Genomic DNA, 12,700 nt, shown 5'->3' on the forward strand with positions numbered 1-12,700 from the left:
CCGAGCATGTCGCCGGCTGCCACCCGCACCCGCTTCCGCACCTCCCGTGCGGGAGGCAAGCTGAGGCAGCGGGGAGGGGGGGGGGAAGGGGGACACACCGAGAGGCAGGGTCTGGTGTCCCCCTTGTGGGACTGGTGGCAATCGGATTCTGTAGGGTGCTGCTGTGGTAACCCGTGCCCTCTCCTTGTTCTGGACCCTGTGTACTGCGGGTGGGGGGCTGCAGGGGGAAACCCGGTTCACCTGACTTAATAGCCTCATATGCTGTGGGTTTGGAGGTTTTTTTTGGTGGTTTTGATTTTTTTTTTTTGGGGGGGGGAGGTGGTGATTTGGGGTTTTTTTGTTTGGTTTGTTTTGGTTTTGTTTTTTGTTTAATAATTTTAATCCATGTTTTTCTAAAATGCAGGAGGTGAAGGCCCAGCTCAGTATATGAAGAAGCACTGTGCCCACTGGCACCCAGTCCACTGTTCCCTGGAATTAGTAGGGGCCCTGGTGGATTTTGGCTTGGACCCTTTGTAACTGCTGTGCTGGTTCATCTTGATGTGATTTGAGAATTTATAAGGGACATTATCATCGCTTCAGGCTTGCTTCTCATTTGATATTATCCACTTTGAATTAAATACCTGAATAGGGCTTTATGTGCTGAAATACAAGTATTAAATTAGAATTTAGAATTACAAGATTTCCCTTGTTTTTGTTGAAGGATAATCTGGCCCATTTATCTTTTCATTAAGTATGAATCAAATTTTAGAGATTAACATTAATCTGCATATGCGTTTTTCAACGTGGGCTTTTAGATATTCCACCTAAGTTACAAATGCTCTGAAGCAGCAACTAGAATCTGTGTAATGTGCTTAATGCTGCTTTTAAACTTTTTTGCCACATTTTCGTTGCCAACAGCAATGGCAGCAACAGTGGTGATGTACTCCAGTGGGTCCCACTCCTCTCTCTCTTCTCCAGGTGTACTTTTTTTTGTTATTGCTGGCTCTTTTAGTGGTTTAGCCAGCTGCCTCTGAAGGCAGTGGGGTTGTTCAATCACAGGTTTGCGCCACTGCTGCTTCTGTTCCAGCAGGGGGTAATGGGTTCATACTTAAGCAGGGGAGTAGGTTGAGTATTAGGAAAGAATTCTTTACCGTGAGAATGGTGAGGCACTGGAACAGGTTGCCTAAGGAAGTTGTGGTTGTCCCATCCCTGGTAGTGTTCAAGGCCAGGTTGCACAGGGCTTTGAGCAGCTTGGTCTAACAGAAGGTGTCCCTGTCTGTGGCAGGGAGTTGGAACTAGATAATCTTTAAGGTCCCTTCCTACCCAAACCATGCAATGATTCTATGAGTGTGGCTGTGTGATGAGCCAACACGAAGCAAGCTGCTTGATTTCACCTAGAGTAGTTCCATGGTTGGGTTTGTTGTGTGGGAACACAGACAGCTGTGTTCCAGAGGCACAACAGGACCTGCAATGCTAATGGGAACAAACAACGAGGAAAGCAGTTTGATATGTTTGCATAACCAGTTTATGCAGTGACACTGCCCATGCTGTTAGTGAAGCACTTCTGAAACTAACCTGAACTCATAAATCTAGCAGGGCCCTGCTAACTTTTTTCATATGCACTCAGCTGTTTCTCACCCAAGCAGAAACAAACTGCCCTTGTATAATTATTTTCTTGTCTGCACTTCTCCAAAAGGGCCCATGTGACAGATGGGGAACCTCTGTGCTGGAATTGCCCTGCTGAAAAAAAGTGTCCTTTAAGGTGTACACACACACAGGTGTATTAAGTGTGTCTTATTGCACAGTTATTTATTATCGGTATTTTTAATTTGTCACTTTCCATAGTAAAAGTACACCCATGAGAATGGAGCCCATGCAGGGGCTTGTGTAATACTGACAACAGATAGCAGGTCCTCTCTGTAGTTCTTAAGCTTAAGCAGGTGATTTGAGATAGTTTTAAGCATAATTCTCAAAGGTTTTGTGGCCCAAAGGGGCAGAAGACTCAGTCTGACTGTATTCCATTGTGGAGTCTGACTTGATATTATTCAAATTGTATGGATGCCTTAATTCCCTGTAAAGCAGATTTTTCTTGATTCTGATGAAATCTAGGCAAGGAATTCATGCTGTAGAATTGTTTGGGGTTTAAGTTGTCTTTAAGTAGGTTAATTTTGTCAAATACGCCATTCACTTTATTTGAATACTTTCTTGTTCTTCAAGAATAGCTTGTTTACGAACATTTTTTTTTTCAAACATTTCTAATTTTAAATGCTCTGATGGAGTGCTGAGTTTGATGTATTTTTCCTTTCTATGAGTGCAGTTGCAGCTGTTATTACCAGATGCATGTTTGTTGAGTATAAGGTTTGTTTTCCATTCGAAGTATCCGGTAGCTATTCAGATCAACTTTTGATCATCCTTGCCAGCAAGCTTAATCACTGGAATTTTGTTAAAAGCTGAACCCCTGCAAAGTGTGGAATGTAAAGCAAGCTATTTTAAAAATATGGATTAATAGACATGGATTTTGTGGGAAAATGTGCAGTGTTAGAAAATACTAAACCACTTGCATTGGTTGTATGTGTGGGAATTTACTATTTTTTGTGGTACAAATATTGTACTATAGGTCCCAAGTTTTGTACACTGGATAGTTTATTTTTCTTTTAATGCTAATATTTGTTTCATTTTCAGTATAAAATAATAGGAGTGAAGTCATATCCTGTAGCTAGTTTGTCTTTCTAGATTTGTAGTTTCAACCCTTTTTGATGTATAGACCTCTAAAAATTTCTCAGTGAAGATCTGGACTTTTTGTGATTAATTTAGAACTAATGACATCAGGTTCTTTTAGAGAGCCTTGGAAGTGTCTCGGATACCCTGGGGCACTCCTGTGTTAGCAGGAGGATTTGACAGAAAAAAAAGCTTGGTTTTGGGAAGGGAGATAGATTAAAGAAGGAACACACCTCAGATGGAATGCCATGCTGGCTAATTTTGCTTTGTTTTGATGGGGAACCTTGGTTAGGTACAGATGTTAAAATTTTTCATCTTGGTAAATTTTCTTTGAGCCTTGTGTCCATACAGAGGGGTCCATTCTGTTCTTTGATAGCTTTAGGAATATGTGCTGCTGCTGCATCCCCTCTTCCTCAGCAGCATGGCTTTTCAAAGCCTAGGGTTCTCCCACAGCTGCTGTAACAACAGAAATGCAGTACCCGAGGGACAGAGAGTTATGTCTGACTTGTTTCCCACCGAAAACTCTGGAATTACTGTTGCCAAGGACATACTGCAGAAGGAGATAATTAATCTCTAAGAAACTGCCTTGTCTCTCAGCTGGCCTTGAAAATCTTATCAGTGGAGCAAACGCTAATGCTGCAGGACATGCTACGGCTGCTACCCCCATGCCATCAGATACCAGCTTCTGTCCCAGAACTTCAAGAGATGAAGTGCTGTCACTTGTGATCACAGAAGACACTTGAATGAACCGGTTCCTTTCAGCCAGCTTTGAATGCAGCCAGTGTTTCTGGAAATGTTAAAGGTCTAGCTTTGATTTCAAATAATCTGCCAAAACTTAATGACTTGCCAAAACATATAATTTTCTACTGGTTTCTGATTGCTGACAACTGTGCATGGAAAAGGGTGTCTCAATTTTTGTGTTTTTCTTTTCCTAATATGTTTCTATGAAACCTCCCATAATGGGTGCTAGCAGGTAGAAAGAAATCTCACTTTTTCTACTTAAAACCTGTCACTTGTTACAAAAGTACTTACCAGTATTCAGAGAGACAACCAGGCATTAAGGTATGCTATGGGAGTATTACAAAAATCACTGTGTTCCCATAACCAGTGTGAAACAAAGTACACAGACAAGACGCTGAAGGTTTAAATTTCTTACCAGGAAAATAACTGTGACACACTATAATGTAAAACTCTTCTAATTCCTGGTATTGCAGTTTCCAAGTGCCAAGTCTCAATATTTTTTTTAGCTGTCACCCTCATTCTTCTGCAAATAGCACAATCTGGTTAATATTTTCCACTCAGAATTCACATGCCTAACAGCTCGGGCAGTTTCAGATAAATGCTGCCAGACACGATAAGCTAGATAGCAGTTTTCTAGGGCAATATTACTACATAGTAGTAAATAGGTACCTACTTAAACAGGTGATAGTTCCACAGGTCAGACAATGATTCAGAGAAAAATATGCTGCAGGTATTAAGGCACATGTTATTTAAACAGGCAGATAGTCATGGCATATGATTCTTTAAAAGAATAATGTGTTTTCATTTGCACCTAGTAAGCCATTCATGGGTACTTAAAAAGACAGATGTTGATAAAAAGCTGCAGGAGCAACTGAAATACAAAATCTGACACAGTGCAGCAGACAGGGCACAATTTCATGTTATCAGTTTTCACAGCTCTGACTAACTTCAGCTGGAGTTCAGTGTCTAAGTCTTCTAAAAATAAAATCCTCAGTATTCTGATTCCAGTGGAAATGTGTGAGCCAATATTGAAATAGTGGCTTTGATTTCCTAGTTACAGCGTGTACATCCTGGCCTTTTATTTAAGACTAACTGCATGTAAAGAGGGAAAAGGCAAATGGAAAGACAGATGATAGGGCAAGTATATTCTAGGATACTGTCTGTACGCTAACTCCAAGTAAGGAAGAGCAAAGGAAGATGAAGTATCTTGTGCTTATTATAAAAAAAGGAAGGCTCAGGCTTTTTTTCATGTTTAGCAACGTTTATTTTCAGGAAAAACGAATGATTGTACAAAATTTCACGTCACTACAATAGATATGTTTATCATTCTGTTTTCCTGTAAATGTGGCTTTAGGGAGCAAGTTTCTTGGCAGAAAGCACTCTGATTGTAGCCTTAGTTGTCTAGAAGGTTTATGTAAGTGAATTGCAGAGAGCACCAAAGAACTGCTAGTGCTGTGGTATATTTTAAAAGTCAGCTTGATGCTTTAATTCGTCAGTATCAGTCAGACAGTTTGGCCTCAAGCAACAATCTGCTGGGGTTAGAGGTTATGCAAAGATGGATACAATTTTCAGCATTGCAGCAAGTTCATTTGTGTTCATGCATTGGTAAGATGCTGGAAGAATGCAGTGTATGTCATGTAGATTATTTTTCTCTTCAGAAGATTGTATCTAAGTGTTTGAGGTGATTTGTGGTAAGTTCTCATCAAGTACAAAACCAGTTATGAGATAAACCTATCGGCTTGCTGAAAAAACGGTGTCTACATTTCTCTGATTCATCAAATAGTGCCAGAAATGTTATTTCTAGGTGGTATTTTTTTGGTTTTGCAGTCAAAAAAGCTGAGTTTTTTGTTTCTACGTGTACTATACCTGAGGGTGCTGTTGTGTAACTTTAGTAATTTCATATATGGTACTAACATGCTGATTCCAGGACTACAAAATATGTATTTCAAGGAGAAGATGCGATTTATAATAGCTTTAAGTTTACTCTTAAGCGTTTCTGTGTGCTATAAAGACAGGCCCACGGTTTGGCATGAGGAACTGAAACCTGCTTTCAGGCAGTGAATACAGAGATACTGCCCTGTAAAGCAGGGTCAACTTTTACATTTCTATGGCCTGTGCAGCCTTACTGATGTCATTTCCATTATCCGTTATTGAGTAGAAAGTTCAAGTGGCACAGCAAAAATAGCCAAGACACTGAATTACTGCTTTATGTTCAGGCTACTGACTGAATTTATTATTGTCAATTCTGTACTGTCAGATTACATTCTGTGTATGATGAGTTCAGACCTAAAACAGAACGGGGATTTATTTAGTAGATGTTGCTTTACAGTGCTGAAGTACAGAAACAGTGCTCTGGAAGAGGCCTTTTCACCTGACTTGCTTTTTTGTCAAGTTAACTCCCTTCCCCTCCAGTTCCCTGTGGCAGTTCATTATACGTGAGCCAATTATGCATGGACAACAGAGAGGCTGATTGCCTCTCCAGTACAAGCATCTTGCTTAGGGCCTAGCTGGTTCTAATGTATTGTATTCCAGGGATTTGGTAGGTACATGTGGTTACACAGTGCTATGTATACGTGCCACTTTGAATGCTAAATAGGAAGAGACAAAGTTTGGCCATGCCATTACACAGCTGGCCTCCCCCCTCTCAGTTGTATAAGCGTTGCTTTCACTAATGTCATTCTCCTAGTTATGTTGGCAAAGGTCATAGGTGTAGACCGTGTGTGACCAGTACAACCGGAATTTGTACTGAAGAACTGGAGGGCAAATGTTTCGGTTTGAAAACAACTCCATTGGTAAAATCGCACACGTAAGCCACACTTTGGTTTGCCGGATTCAGTCTGATTACTTCTTGCAGCATCTCCCGTAGTGTTGTCATGGGCCTTATGGAGGGAAAAAAAAAAACATTTTTTTTAAGAAAAGTCTTTTTAATGGGAAGACTACCCGAAGTTTTGATCAAAGTTTGAAGACCTAAGGGAGGTTCCTACACAGCTACCTAAGCAGCAGGTCTCTTGTCAAGAATCCTCACTTGGCATTAAAGTTAGAAAGAGCAGGGGTCAGTGAGATGGAAATGATAGCAAGGAGGACTTCAGCCTGAGCTGGGGTTGTATGGTGGTGCAAGAGCACGTGGGCTACATGTGCCTTGGTGCACCATATCTAAGCGTCAGTTTTGATGCAGCTGTGGACTTCCACCTCATGAGTAATGTAGACTTCTGGGCAGACTACAGTGAAGCCTCAGCATTATAACTCCTTGTGGCATGTTGCCACAAGCAGCTGAGTATCTGGAGTTTTTCTGCACAAATCATGAAGCTAAAGAGAATCATTGTAAAGAGGATAAAGGTATGCAGACAAATCTGCCTTTAAGCTGGTTTTTGGTTTTGTACTTTGTGATATTTGTACGTCTAAAGTATTATTGTCTGTACTGCACATAGAAGACATTTGATGAGGTATGATACCCAATGGCTTAGCTCCAGAGAAATCTTAAGTGGACATTGGCCATTAGGTTGAAATTGGCTTTATGCTTATGCAGGTATATTTTGATGCAGGGTTAAAAGATGATGGCACTTACCAGATGGCTAATTGAAGCACAAAAAATACCGGAAGTCTCAAAAGTGACATGGAAGTACCTAGCTGTTGTGTTTCAGTGTATGTGGCTGTCCTTTCTCCTCTTAATGTCTCCTGCTATTTCCAAACTAGCACAAAGTAGTGTTAAAGTTGTCTTTAAATATGAAAGGGAAATTTCCTTGTTGGAGAGAACCTGGTGAAAATATAAATTTCCCCTTGTATGCAGACAATGGAGATAGACAAACTGGGAAAAGGCAGCGGATGCATGCTGCCTGGGTGACATACAGGGGAACTGCTGCTGGAACCTGGCAGAGTGGCAGGAGAGATTAGCATTTTTCAGGCTGGAAGAGAGGGTAGGTTTGAGTGATTTAGAGCTAGTCTTAAACCCTGACATCAGTGGTTGAGGAATCTGACCCCTGCAGTCTTGTCAATGGACTCTGGAGTTACTGAAGGGGCGTATTTGTTCCCAGGAATCTGCAGAAATGTGTTATGTGGAACAGAAATTCTGTCCTCTCCTCTGGCAGGCTGCTCAGCTGCCTGGTTATGGTCCCATCCCCCCCCTTCAGCTGACAGTTTTTCGTTTAAATTAGAGCTGTAAAAGTTCTGGGAATGTGTATGGGCAGTCTACACTGGAAACTTTTCCCCATTGCTTCATAACTGCTGCAGACCTATACTGTGATGAGAGCTACGCTGTGGTCTCATTTTATTTATTAGTGCAGTGCTGTCCTGCAGAAGGCAAAGTGAGAGGGGATTCTGTAATTCACGACGTATTTGACATCCTATTTTAAAAAGCTGATAAATTGATCTTTATTTTATTTTGTATCCTTAATTGGCGGTGTCACTCTTGGAGACTGGCTGGCATGTGTCGTGCTCTGGGTGCTGCCTAGCTTTTGTGTCTGAGACATGTCCATTTTAAACAATAGCTTGTAATAGATAAAAGTTCTCCTCTTTACGTGGATAAAGCTGTAGCAACTGACACTGTCTTGTGGTTTCTACTGGCCAAACATTTGTGGAAAATTACACCTCGAATTACTTTGCTGCTACAGCTAAAATGATACACTTTCTTCCCTTATATGTTTCATCATTCCCTCTATTTTAGGTCAGATGATTCATCTCTGCATTACTGCTTCTGCATTTGCATTGCCTTAATTGGGTCTTTCAGAGTTATTACATCTATATGGAATTGACAAATCCTATTTCTAACAACATACAGATTTGTATCCTCCCTCCCTGCATTCTTCCTTTCATTCCTCCCTCCATTTTTCCCTTCCACTCTGCTTTCCCTGATCCCCCCTCCTCACCTTCCTCAGTCCCAGGTGGTTTTGTTCTTCATCTTTACTGCCGTACAGCTTTATAGGGAGTGAGCTGGAGGGTTTTGCTCACTCTACTGCTAGAATGTAACTTTTTCTCTTTAGCCACGAGTTAGGTCAGAGGAAAGTCCTTATGAGTTTTCATGCTGTTTTAAGTTGCAACCAGGTATTCACTAAAACCCTTGCCAGATGCCAGGAAACATCCTGAACCAGCGCATTTGCTGAGTATTTCAGGTACTATGTCAGCAGCTATTGCCATTCAATTTTAGCAGCAGGTCCCAGCACACAGGGGGTGACATAGTAGCTTTTTTCCCAGCCACCAAGAACAGCCCTCTGCCTGAGCACATGCCAACACAAGGACAGCAGTTGCTTCTGCATACAGTGGTTAAAAAATGGGCTCAACCTCATTGTATCTCCGTATCTCTGTATGTAAGCTAGGTGCAGCTGGTGGGTATAGAGAGGCTTTTGCAAGTGTTGTAGCTAACTGTAGTTTAACAGATTACTGTGTGCCACCTAAACTGAAAAATCTGCCTGTAAACATGTTTTTAGACATTTGGTGAACAAAATAAAATACCACTAAGGATGGTGAATATCAAAGTGTTTGGTATTTAAAAATGCCATCTATGATGCCAAATTATTAATAGATTTGTGTTCAAAGATGATGCATGCATTTACATTTTAGAGGAAGCATCTGAAAATGAAGTCATTTGCATTGCTACTTACACAGAACTTGCAGGGATTTTAAAAATCTGAAGTTAAAGCAGACTGTTACAATCATGTAATACACCTCTGCATGTAAACACTCCACAAAACTCTTCAACCCTGCACTGAATTTATGGCTTCTGGTAGAGCTTTACCTATTCTGCTTGCTTGAAAGACTTGAACTTTTTAATATCATCTCCTCTCCAATTTAAAAACAAACAAACAAACTAAAAAGTAAGGAGCGTTTCCTCTGAATATGTTTTAAGCAAAAAACCCTAACAAGACTTCTTGAAGCTCCAAATGGGGCAGCCTGAAGGGTAATGTTAAGTGGACATAGCCGAACTTAACCCTGCTAAACTGCACACTGATTGTTGTCCCTTGATAGGTACAGGTTTTAGTGAGCTAAAGAGATCTGTTTATGTATTTTAATCTGCTGAAATTTCTGGACATCTGTTTAGCTTCACGTGTGGGCTCGTTGGAGTAAAACCTAGGTGAAACTTTGTGTTGTGTCACTAACGGATGACTTAAAAATAGTAGATTCAGGGCATTCTCTTAAGATACAGCAATCATTTCCTGTTGCCTGGCAATAACTCCGGCACTGAATACAGAACTGGGAATTTATTTTATGATGCTGTGCAGAAAAATTTGTTTACAATTTTCCACTGTGATTTCCCCAGGAGGAAGAACCCATGGCTCATAGAGAGAGAGCAAACGTTAATGACACCTTCTATTCTCCTTGGCAAATTTATGGCCAAGTTTCTGTTCCTCTTTCTGTTTTCAGATAAATATTTACTGAAAGACACCCTTGTGTTTTCTCAGATTCATCCCACTTATTTTCAGTGGGAGCCAGCTTGGACTTTTTCTAAATAGCTTATTATAGCATAATATAAATTTTAGTTTAGTACTCTTTTTTATTAATACTGTCTTCACATGGCATGCAAATTTTTTTTTCCCTTTTCTAAAAAGAGTACTAAGAATTTTTCTAGTGTATCTCTAGAAGATAGCTTATTGCTCATACAATATGCATGATTTGGTTTAAAGGGAACCTCATACACCCATGATGTTCTGTGCTTGATAAAAGAATGTGAAGACTCTAATTTCATAGTATGCTTCAGGCAAAGAAGCTGTTGCCTACCGCCATTGAACAACAGCATTTACCATCACTTCTAGGACTGGGATATTTCTGTGACTGAATACATCCCCCAGTAATAAAAAGAAGTTGAATGCCTTTGTTTTCCTGGAATATACTGATAAGATGAGGAAAAAAAAAACCTTAATGGTTTCTTGGTCTGGGGTGAGTTTTTCGTGTGACTTGTCTCATACAGCCTGTGTATGCCTTCAACATGCATTTTCTGGGGAGCACATTAACACTGGAAATAGGCATGTAAGAATTAACTCCATGAAGAAGGTCATAAAATCAGTCATGGAGAGTCATTCTGATGACAGCCATGGTGGACCTATTACACATCTAGAAAACAAATGCATGCTGAAACCAATGGTTTCAAATAGTTTGAGTTTCTTCTTGCCATTGATACTTTAATATTTGGTCAATCCATCTGATAACAGTAAACCCCCAAATCTCCATTTATGGTAAATTCTATTAGAGTGGATCCTGCTGTTGATGGGAGAGCTCATCAAAATTAGGCTTAGCTGGTGATGAGCTCAACTGAGCGAGTGACATTTTGTTCTTGTTTTTCTTTTGTTTACATGGTAACTGTCTCTTTCCTTTTTCCACACAAATAAATGTCATGTAGCATAGATGAGATGTGCTGCCTTTTATTTCCCAGAAGAAGTTGTTAATAACTGAATCACTTGCATACTGCTATTTAGACTTTTCAACAGAAAAAATACTAATATGCTACAGGATGAACTTTGTGGTGTGTGAAGACCACCCAGTTACACCTACCTCCTAAAAATAATGAATTCTTTTGTTCCTATGGGTGAGGTTATGAAGTTGTCCAAATCATCAAAACTCACTCAAAGTCACAGGGGTTTTTTTGCACCATCTCAGTAGTTTTTAACATGACCTCAGCAGCAGCCTCTTTTCATAGTGTCGGAAAGTAATTGTCAGACATCAAGCCGATCCAAAGTCAGTCCATCAAATACTTTTTGAAGAGAACAGATTTTGAACTGATCTTTAAATGTGCAAAACCAAAATACAATTCATTTGTTTTCATAGCAGCTAATTGCATAATGTGATTTAACTCGTATGCAGGGAGCTGAAAAGAATAAACAAGTTAATAAGGTGCTATGGGACTTGCCTTTATGGTGCACATGTTAAGGATAGAGGCTTAAACTAAACTGATAGATAAAAGCTTCTAGAGGGTGTTTACAAATCCAGCTCAAGCATCCAATGTACAGGGAGCCATTTCCCTCCACACTGATTGCACACAGTTGCTGGGGACTGTAACACAAACCACTGTTTCTTTTTTTTTATTCCTTTGTCTCATCAACCTGTGCCAGAACTGCTCCTTCCTTTTTGCAGTTGTTTTCTGTATCAGTTGTGATGCTTAAAGAGTGTAATAATCATGATTGAAAAATGAGTTTTGTAAGATCAAGCTGCAACAGACTGGTACAGCTCCACCTTAAATTGAAATCTTAACAGTGTTGAATCAAATAGAATTCCTCTTGCAATGGTTGTATCCTTGCACATGTGTGTATATACACATATGTATTTATGCATGTACCTGTATGTGTTTATATATATATGTGCATATGTTTGTGTGTGAATATAAAGATATGTGTATAAAAATAAATCATATAATGGTGGAGACATGATAACAAATAAAAACTAAACAAAGCATTCATCTTCATTTACTATTCAGACTGATAGAAATGTGAAAGGGGAAAGACAGAAGAGGACCTAAAAGTAAATTAGATTAAAAAGACCTTTCAGCTTGAATAATCATTCGTGCTATTTGTAGGAATGCAGAAAGATTTTCGTAAGTGAACATTGAGTTATGTGCATAACCCTTACCCTTTTTGGAAAACAGTCCTGCCATATTTATTTTTAGACAACTCTAGATTGAAAATCAGCCCATTTTGCTGGGTACTGTATTGCATAATGTAGGTACATCACTCTTCAAAACTCAGATGTTTGCTTTTAAAAAAAGCTAGACCTCCCATTTTTCTCCTTGGCACAGCAAAAGGAAAGGGAATACCAGTATTGCTGGAATTTGCCTTTGCTTCCTCTAGATCATATTTTCCTTGGTGGAGGGTGTTTTTGCAACGTCTTAAAGGCAAAAATGTTCTGTCCCTCCTTTTCTCTGCCCCAAGGGCTTACACAGCCCATTTTTCCAGATCTACATCACCCTTTTGCCAAATGAAGCTCCAGGTAATTTGATGGGTTTTTGTCTGCTTTCTGTCACTCACTGCAGCTCTTCAGAGTGCAAAACTGACTCAGCCATGCCATTTTTGACATGGAAATGTTGCTTTAGTTGTGGGCCATATGATAAGACTTTCTTACTAGACCCTTGTTACTATAAAGATATATGTGTTCCTATCAGGATACTTTTTTGTGTCCTTCCACAGCATGAGATTTCTACCTTGCTGGTAAGGAAATTTACTCATCGCATCTTGTAGTAAGCATCAAATTCCAGCAGTGACATCAGGGTGATTTTCTCAGACTGATGATTAAGGGTCTACCCATCTGCTGCTGTTTATAAGCCCTTAGGGCTCCTCATGTGAAC

Source organism: Psittacula echo (assembly GCF_963264785.1).
Source record: "Psittacula echo genome assembly, chromosome: 3".
NCBI lineage: Eukaryota > Metazoa > Chordata > Aves > Psittaciformes > Psittacidae > Psittacula > Psittacula echo.